Source organism: Leptosomus discolor, chromosome 19 (genome assembly GCF_034619465.1).
Source record: "Leptosomus discolor isolate bLepDis1 chromosome 19, bLepDis1.hap2, whole genome shotgun sequence".
In the NCBI taxonomy this organism is placed as follows: Eukaryota; Metazoa; Chordata; class Aves; order Leptosomiformes; family Leptosomidae; genus Leptosomus; species Leptosomus discolor.
In genome coordinates, this window is record NC_141409.1 from 1726105 (window position 1) to 1736484 (window position 10380).

Here is a 10380-nt window from a genome sequence, read left to right on the forward strand (position 1 = left end):
AAGGCTTTACAATCCTCTGGCTTTACCTCTAGATATTAGGCTTTACCTCTAGATGTTGCGCTTTACCTCAAGATGTTGGGATTTACATCTAGTTGTTGGGCTTTACCTCTAGATGTTGGGTTTACCTCTAGATGTTGGGCTTTACCTCTAGATGTTGGGCTTTACCTCTAGGTGTCGGGCTTTGCATTCCTTCCGCTTTACCTCTAGATGTTGGGCTTTACGTCCAGATGTTGAGCTTTAACTCTAGATGTTGGGCTTTACATTGCTTGGGCTTTACCTCTAAACGTTGGGCTTTAATCACTTGGACTTTACCTCTAGATGTTGGGCTTTACGCCGCTTGGGCTTTACCTCTAGATCTTGGGCTTTACATCGCTTCGGCTTTACCTCTAGATGCTGGCTTAACCTCTAGATGTTGGGCTTTACCTCTAGATATTGGGCTTTACATCACTTGGGTTTACCTCTAGATGTTGGGCTTTACCTCTAGATGTTGCGCTTTACCTCAAGATGTTGGGATTTGCCTCTAGATGTTGAGATGTACCTCTAGACATTGGGCTTTACCTCTACATGTTGTGCTTTACATCGCTTGGGCTTTACATCTAGATGTTGGGCTTTACATCACTTCGGCTTTACCAATAGGTGTCTGGCTTTACATCGCTTGGGCTTTACCTCTAGATGTTGGGCTTTACATCGCTTGGATTTTACATCTAGATGTTGGGCTTTACCTCTAGATGTTGCTCTTTACCTCTAAATGCTCGGCTTTACCTCTAGATGTTCGGATTTCCATCACTTGTGCTGTATCTCTAGATGTTGGGCTTTACACCACTTGGCCTTTACCTCTAGATGTTGCGCTTTACCTGTAGAAGTTGTCTTTACCCCTAGATATTGGGCTTTATATCGCTTGAGCTTTACCTCTAGATGTTGGGCTTTGCATCGCTTGGGCTTTACCTCTAGATGTTGGGCTTTACCTCATGATGTTGCGCTTTACCTCAAGATGTTGGGATTTGCCTCTAGACGTTGGGATTTACCGCCAGACATTGTGCTTTACCGGTAAATGTTAGGCTTTACATCACTTGGGCTTTACAAATAGGTGTCTGGCTTTACAACGCTTGAGCTTTACCTCTAGACGTTGGGCTTTACATCGCTTGGGCTTTCGCTCCATCTGTTGGGCTTTACCTCTAGATTTTGGGCTTTACATCGCTTGGGTTTTACCTCTAGATGTTGGGCTTTATTTCTAGATGTTGGGCTTTACCTCTAGATGCTTTGCTTTACGTCGTTTGGGCTTTACTTCTAGATGTTTGTCTTGGTTTGAAAGACAGGTGTCTTCTGAGGAAGGCAGGAGTCTCCCTTGAAATAGAAAATGCAACCCCCTTCCCTCCAAATTATTATAATTTTGAAATTAAGGGACCTTCAGGCAAAGATATGGGGAATTGGAATAGCAGTTCTTTACTAATATATATATATATATATATATATATATATATATATAACACAAGGCAGTAAAAAAACGAACCCATTGTTTTACACTGACAGAGTCAGAAATACAACCTGACACCCTGTTAGGGTGGCAGTAGCAGTCCGATAAGATGGTGACTGCAGTCCTCCTGAAGTGATGGATGTAGTTCTTCTGAAGCAGCGATCTTGTAAAAGGGTCTGGTCTTCTTCGGAAGGTCCGGTGGTAGGTAGGTAGCTCTTGTCCTCTAGAACTCCAGTGGAGGGAAAAAACCTCCTCTGGGAATCCAGTGGAAGAAGGCTGCTAGGGTGTTCGAGATCTCAGTTTTTATTTAGCATGGAATGCTTGGCTCCTTCCCCTCGGGCGGAGCATCTCACAATGGGATGGGGTGTCGTGAGGCAGTTCCTTGATGGGCCAACAACAGGAGATCATCCAGGAGGAGTTATCTATGGGTCATGTGATAAGGCACTGTTGTGCCCATTAACAGAAGATAGTCCAGAGGGGGGAGGCAGGGAGCACCCCTCCCACCTGGTCTCAACAGCTCCTGAAGATGGTAATAGAATACTTTTTTGGGGGGCACATTTTTCACTGTAACCTAGGACATAATCCACCCCTTATTCTATTACCATTTACACCATACCTAACTCAATGCTCCCTTACAGATACATATATACATATATACATATATACGCAATGAAATCTTACACATAGGTCTCACTTAAAATTAGGTCTCCTTGTGGTACACAATGAGTTTCCCCATTTTTCTGCATTACCCACCAAGTGTAACCAGGTCCTTGAGCAAAAACAACCCCACGGAGGGGTGTGCCTTTGCCTGACGTGGGATTAATCCAAACAGTCTTTCCTAACATACCTCTCGTGTGTACCACAGGGACTTTATCTTCGTCCACTGTGTGCAAGGGTCCAGACTGGGCAGGACCAGCTCGATTGATGGACCCTCGGGTATTGACCATCCAGGTGGCCTTTGCTATGTTCAGTTCCCAAATTTTGAAAGTAACCCCTCCAAGTGCTTTTAGGGTCGTCTTAAGTAGTCCGTTGCACCATTCAACTTTCCCGGCAGCTGGTGCATGATAAGGGATATGATATATCCATTCGATTCCATGTTCTCTGGCCCAAGTGCTGATGAGGCTGTTCTTGAAATATGTCCCATTGTCTGACTCGATTCAGGGGTGCCATGTCTCCAAAGAACTTGCTTTTCCAGGCCCAAGATGGTGTTCTGGGCAGTAGCATGAGGCACAGGGTAGGTCTCCAGCCACACAGTGGTTGCTTCCACCATGGTCAGCACATAGCGCTTGCCTTGGCGCGTTTGGGGAAGAGTGATGTTGTCAATTTGCCAGGCTCCCCCATACCTATACTTCGACCATCGTCCACCATACCACAGAGGCTTCACCCGCTTGGCCTGCTTGATCGCAGCGCAGGTCTCACAGTCATGGATAACCTGGGAGATACTGTTCATGGTTAGATCCACCCCTCGGTCCCGTGCCCATTTATAAGTGGCCTCTCTGCCTTGATGGCCTGAGGCATCATGGGCCCATCGAGCTAAGAACAACTCTCCTTTATGTTGCCAATCTAAGTCTATCTGGGACATCTCTATTTTCGCAGCCTGATCTACCTGTTCGTTGTTACGATGTTCTTCATTAGCCCGACTCCTGGGGACATGAGCATCTACATGACGGACCCTCACAGGTAGCTTCTTTACCCGAGTGGCAATATCTTTCCACTCATCAGCAGCCCAGATTGGTTTTCCCCTACGCTGCCAGTTGGCCTTTTTAGCTAGCTCCACAGAGCATTGGCTACCATCCACGAATCAGTATAAAGGTAGAGCTTTGGCCACTTCTCTCTTTCAGCAATGTCCAGGGCCAGTTGAACAGCTCTGAGTTCAGCAAGTTGACTTGATCCACCTTCTCCTTCAGTAGCTTGTGCGACCTGTCGTGTGGGGCTCCATACGGCTGCTTTCCACCTCCAGTTCATCCCTATGATGCAACAGGAACCGTCAGTGAAAAGAGCATATCGTGTTTCCTCTGCTGGTAGTTGGTTGTACGGTGGAGCTTCTTCAGCCCGCGTCACTTGTTCCTGCTCCTCTTCGTCAGTGAGGCCAAAGTCTTCACCTTCCGGCCAGTTCATAATTATCTCCAAAATCCCAGGGTGATTTGGATTTCCAATACGGGTGCACTGTGTGATGAGGGCAATCCATTTGCTCCATGTGGCATCGGTGGTGTGGTGGGTAGAGGGAACCTTTCCTTTAAACATCCACCCCAGCACCGGTAGTCAGGGTGCCAGGAGGAGTTGTGCTTCGGTGCCAATCACTTCCGAGGCGGCTTGGACTCCTTCATAGGCTGCTAGGATTTCCTTCTCTGTGGGAGTGTAGTTGGCCTCAGACCCTCTATAACTTCAACTCCAGAATCTCAGTGGTCGGCCACGAGTCTCCCCAGGCACCTTCTGCCAAAGGCTCCAGGACAAACCATTGTTCCTGGCTGCAGAGTAGAGCACATTCCTCAACTCTGGTCCCATCCTGACTGGGCCAAGGGCTAGCACATGAGCGATCTCCTGCTTGATTTGGGCAAAGGCTTGTTGCTGTTCAGGGCCCCAGTGGAAATCGTTCTTCTTGCAGGTAACCAGGTACAGAGGGCTCACAATCTGGCTGTACTCAGGAATGTGCATTCTCCAAAAACCTATGGCGCCTAGGAAAGCCTGTGTTTCCTTCTTGCTGGTTGGTGGAGACATGGCGGTGATCTTATTGATAACCTCGGTGGGGATCTGACGCCGTCCATCTTGCTACTTTACCCCCAGGAACTGGATCTCTCGGGCAGGTCCCTTGACTTTGCTCTTCTTGATAGCAAAACCAGCTTCCAGGAGAATCTGGATGATCTTCTCTCCTTTCCCAAATACTTCCATTGCCGTGTTCCCCCACACAATGATGTCATCGATTGTGGGAGCATAGCTCGCTGAAAACAGGCATGGAATGCTAGAGGGCCTGCACAGGGAAAACTCTGTTGAATAGTTTGTCTAAACTAATACAGCAGGCCTCAAGGACGCTTCGGCCTTGAGGGTCAGAATAGAAGAATTAGAAGCTAACATCCGTATGAGGCGGAACGCATTAGTATTAATAGTAAAGTGATAGGTAGAAGCAGATGACTGATGTATGTATAGCACAATTAGAGTTTATGAAAAACTGCAAGTCATGATGACTTTGGAAAATTATGCTATATAAGAAAGTGCATCTGCACAATAAAACGAGTTTCCTGATATAACTCATATTGAGTCTTTTGTGGATTCTCCAACTCCCGTCTCCGCAATCGATGTACTGCAGATGTTCCGGAGCTTCACCCTTTTCCAGTGCAGCCTGGATCAGTCCATGGCAGATGGTGGGACTGTGCTTCCACCCCTGGGGCAGTCGGTTCCAGGTGTACTGTACGCCCCTCCAGGTGAAGGCAAACTGAGGCCTGCATTCTGCTGCCAGAGGAATGGAGAAAAAAGCATGGGCAATGTCAATAGTGGCATACCACTTTGCTGCCTTGGACTCCAGCTCGTACTGGAGTTCCAGCATGTCCGGCACGGCAGCGCTCAACGGTGGAGTCACTTCATTCAAGCCACGATAGTCCACAGTCAATCTCCATTCTCTGTCAGACTTGCGCACAGGCCAAATGGGGCTGTTGAAGGGTGAGTGGGTCTTGCTGACCACCCCTTGACTCTCCAGCTCGCGGATCATTTTGTGGATGGGGATCACGGCATCTCGATTCGTCCAATACTGCCGGTGATGCACTGTCGAGGTGGCAATTGGCACTTGTTGCTCTTCCACCTTCAGGAGTCCTACTGCAGATGGGTTTTCTGATAGTCCAGGCAAGGTGTTCAATTGCCTAATGCCCCCTGCCTCCACAGCAGCTATCCCAAATGCCCACCTGAGACCTTTTGAGTCCTTGTAATAGCCGTTCCAGAGGAAGTCTATGCCCAGAATACACGGGGCCTCTGGGCCAGTCACAATCGGATGTTTCTGCCACTCCTTCCCAGTAAGGCTCACCTCGGCTTCCAACAGAGTCAATTGCTGCGATCCCCCCGTTATCCCGGCAATGGAAACAGGTTCTGCCCCCACATGTCCCGATGGCATTAGGGTACACTGCGCACCAGTATCAACTAACGCTTTGTATTTTTGTGGCTCTGACGTGCCAGGCCATCGGATCCACACCGTCCAAAATATCTGGTTTTCCCGTGCCTCTCCCTGGCTAGAGGCAGGGCCCCTATAGCACTGGTTATCATTTCCTTCCTGGACATACATACTAGAGGTTCCTTCAAGGGGATCTGTCGGATCATCCTCCCTTCTGTAATATCTGGCAGCTCAGTTCTGGGAGGTTGAGGCTACCTTCAGTTTACTGTTACTCCCCCGGTTAGTGTTTCCCTCCTTGAGTTGACGCACCCGTGCTGCCAGGACAGAAGTGGGTTTCCCATCCCACCTTCCCATGTCTTCCCCATGGTTGCGCAGGAAGTACCATAGCTCAGCTCGTGGGGTGTACCCTCTCCCTCTAGCTGGGGGACGTTGGGCTCCGACTCTGGGGCCTGTGACTCGTACTGGTGCCAAGTGGGAACTGCTCCTCCTCACCTCCTCCTTTATTTCCCTCATCTCCTCTTGTAGGCTCTTAATCACAGCAGAGACGTTAGCCTGCATTGGACCATTGATCATGCTTTCAAAATTTCTAAGCTTGTTGGTGACAGAACCCACTGTCTCTCGGTCGTTATCCGCATTAATCATTGCAATGAAGGTGGCATATTGAGATGGCCCTAGATTTGCCAGATTCCACAACATTTGCCCTGTGCACCTGACTTTGTCAGGGTCATTACCATGCTGTCCATCCCTCCCAAAGAGTACCTCCAATACTGCCACTTCTCTCAGCTGTTGGATCCCTTCCTCAAGGGTCTTCCAGCGCATTCTGTGATGGTGCTCCTGCATTCTCTCTCTGTGGACAAACCTCTCTCTCACACTCTTTAAAAGCTGCTCCCAGAGGGAAAGGGTCCCTGGCTCCCTTACAAATACCTGATTGACACCTGAGTCCTGAGTCAAGGGTCCCAAATTCCTTGCCTCACTGCCATCCAGTTGCACACCTGTACCCATAAGGTCCCAGACCCGAAGTAACCAGGTTGTAAATGCCTCACGCCCCCACCGTACGATGTCTTTGTGCAGATTATGGAGACTGTCGTACGTCAGGGATTCGGTGTACCTAGGACAGGTACACATGGGAGGTATGTTAGGAAAGACTGTTTGGATTAATCCCACGTCAGGCAAAGGCACACCCCTCCGTGGGGTTGTTTTGGCTCAAGGACCTGGTTACACTTGGTGGGTAATGCAGAAAAATGGGGAAACCCATTGTGTACCACAAGGAGACCTAATTTTAAGTGAGAACTATGTGTAAGGTTTCAGTGTGTATATATATATGTATGTATGTATATATGTATCTGTAAGGGGGCATTGAGTTGCGTATTGTGTAGATGGTAATAGAATAAGGGGTGGAGTATGTCCTAGGTTACAGTGTAAGATGTGCCAAAAAAAGTATTCTATTACCATCTTCAGGAGCTGTTGAGACCAGGTGGGAGGGGTGCTCCCTGCCTCCTCCCTCTGGACTATCTTCTGTTAATGGGCACAACAATGCCTTATCGCATGACCCATAGATAACTCCTCCTGGACTATCTCCTGTTGTTGGCCCATCAATGAATTGCCTCATGACTTCCCATCCCATTGTGAGATGCTCCACCCAGGGGGAAGGAGCCAAGCATTCCATGCTAAATATAAACTGAGATCTCGAACACCCTATCAGTCTTCTTCCACTGGATTCCCAGAGGAGGTTTTTTTCCCCCACTGGAGTTCCAGAGGACAAGAGCTACCTACCTACCACTGGACCTTCCGAAGAAGACCAGACCCTTTTACAAGATCGCTGCTTCAACAGAACTACATCCATCACTTTTCAGGAGGACTGTAGCCACCATCTTATTGGTCTGCTACTGCCACCCTAACAGGGTGTCAGGTTGTATTTCTGACTCTGTCAGTTTAAACCAGTGGGCTGGTTTTTTTCCTGCTTTGTGTTATATATACATATATATATATATTAGTAAAGAACTGTTATTCCTATTCCCCATATCTTTGCCTGAAGGCCCCTCAATTTCAAAATTATAATAATTTGGAGGGAAGGGGGTTGCATTTTCCATTTCAAGGGAGGCTCCTGCCTTCCTCAGAAGACACCTGTCTTTCAAACCAAGACAGCAGGTCACACAGAAACGTGTCCAGGAGGGTTTTGAATGTCTCCAGAGAAGGAGACTCCACAACCTCTCTGGGCAGCCTGTTCCAGGGCTCTGCCACCCTCACAGAGAAAAAGTTTTTCCTTATGTTAATGTGGAACCTCCTGTGCTCCAGCTTGCACCCATTGCCCCTTGTCCTGTCATTGGCCATCACCGAGAAGAGCCCGGCTCCATCCTCCTGACACTCGCCCTTTACATATTCATAAGCATTGATGAGGTCACCCCTCAGTCTCCTCTTCTCCAAGCTCAAGGGTCCCAGCTCCCTCAGCCTTTCATCGTAAGGGAGATGTTCCAACCCCTTAATCATCTTAATCCCTTCTCTGGACAGCTGCCTGTGGAGCCTCCTCTCTTGCCTCAATGCCTCATTGCATCCACCTGCAGTCAGCCTTCTTTCCCCATGACTCGTGGAGCTAAACAAAGGAACTGAAGATGCCTCAAACTACCCCCGTGGGGTATTAGGGAACACAAACACACTACTAACATAAGGAGGCTACATCAGTAGGTACATTAAATTTACACTCATCTACAAATTCTCTCAATTTGAAAGATGATGGAATATCACTGGCATCCATAGTAGAAAAAGGCAAATGTAAGATTTCTGCTGTTTTCATTCATAATCACCAACCCAAAGTGCTTGGAGTTGGACTAGTCAGTCAGCTCAACCGCCCAGACAGATGTCACTAAACCAGTTAATCAGTTTTTCTTTCTTTCTAAGCATCAGGTTGAGCAGAGCATCTCCCTCAATTGGCTCCTCAATCACCTGTGCTAGGAAGCTGTCGTGAGTGTACTCCAGAAATGTCCTGGATTGTTTGTTCTTCACTGTATTGTCCCTCTATAAGATACCAGGGTGGTTAAAGCACCCCATGAGGACTAGAGCCTACAGAAGTGATGTTTCTTCCAGCTGTTTGAGGAAGACCCCATCTACTTCTTCCTGATCAGGCAGTCTGTACAGATACTGCCCCCCCCCCCCCCCCCCCCATCACTCATGCTGGTCTGCCAGCTAATCCTGAGCCATAAACTTTCAACCAGCTCATTATTCACCCCAAGGCAGAGCTCCATGGATTCCAGATGCTCTCACATAAATGGTAACTCCTACTCATAACCTTCCCAGTCTGTCCTTCCTAAAGAGTTTGTATCCATCCATTGCAACACTCCTGTCATGTGAGATTTACCATTACATCTTTGTGACCTTAATGAGATTGTAACCCTTTAATGGCATGCAAATTCCTTATTCTTTCTGTTTGCTCCTCATATTGAGTGCATTAGTGTACAGGCACCTCAGCAAAGCGCAATACAGTCATGCCAGTTGTCTAAGAAAAGATGAGAGCTTCCATCATGATGTTGTCTCAACACTTTCTTATCTGTAGGTGGGCCCCATTCCGCCCCTTTCTGTTGATTTTGAGGAGACTTAACCACATTACTCTGCACCTTTGCTTGTCAGACCACTCTACCAGTTCCTCACTTGAATGTGTGTCATCATCTCCCTTCCATTTTATTCCTAGTCTCCTCAGGTTGGCCAGCCTGTTAGCAAAGATGGGGTTTTAGCCCACTTTTTCAGGTGGATTCTACGCCTCCCTACCAGTCTTTGATCCCTAAAGAGGGTCCTGTGGTTTTAAAGTCAAACCATTGTCATTGACACAGCTGCACAACAAGGTGCTGAACCTCAAGTTCCATCCACTCCTCCTTAATCCCTTCCACTTTGGCAGTAGGATCCAGGAAAACACCATCTGAGTCCCCCGACATTAACCCTCACCCCCAGAGCCATGTAATCACTCTTGATACACTCAGAGACTCTCCTGGCATGTGGAGAGTGGGCTAACATCAAGCAGTAATAGTCTAAGGGCTGAACAGTCCTCAGCAACCTCTCCCCAAGATCCTAGATCTAAGCCCCCCATGAAGCAACAAACCTACCTAGAGAGCAAGTCCAGTTGCAAATGGGCCCCACAGGAGGGAATACTTGTAATGAAGTTTAAAACTGGCCAATATTGTTTTTTTAAATACATATAGATAGCATTAGACCATTAAAACCAATCTGGAGTTCACTGTATTTCTAATTTCAAGCATTTATTTAAATATGTGACTTGTATATACCCACACAGTTTTCAATGGCATTATCATCGCTGAGCTCATACATGGTATCTTAGAAAGATGTTTGGGCTTTAGTTTCTCAAAATATGTCAAATTAGACCACGTTTAACCTTAGTAGAAGCAGAGTACACGGCAGAAAGTACAATGGTGTTAAAACGTGTCCACGCAATAGTAGGAGTGACTTGAAACATGTCATTCATTCTTCCAGTGATGCTCTCTTCCACCAATCCTGACTTCACTCTTTCTTCCACCTCTTCTTTCACCTTTTCCTTCTCTTCCATTTTCCCTCTTTTTGCCAATGACATTCTTTTTGCATCCTGCACTGCTTGCATCCGGAGCTACTTGATCTGTACTCTTCTCTGGAAAAAGAAAAAAAAGAAAAAAAAAAGGGAAAAGAAAGCAACTCATATGTCTTTCGATGACTTTCATTTTCTCTGGAATAATAAACTGGAAGTAGGTACAAGACTTGAGGAAGTTCCTGTTTTGTCATAGTTTATCAAATGTGATGTTAACAGACACTTCTCTCATTATATCATCTAATT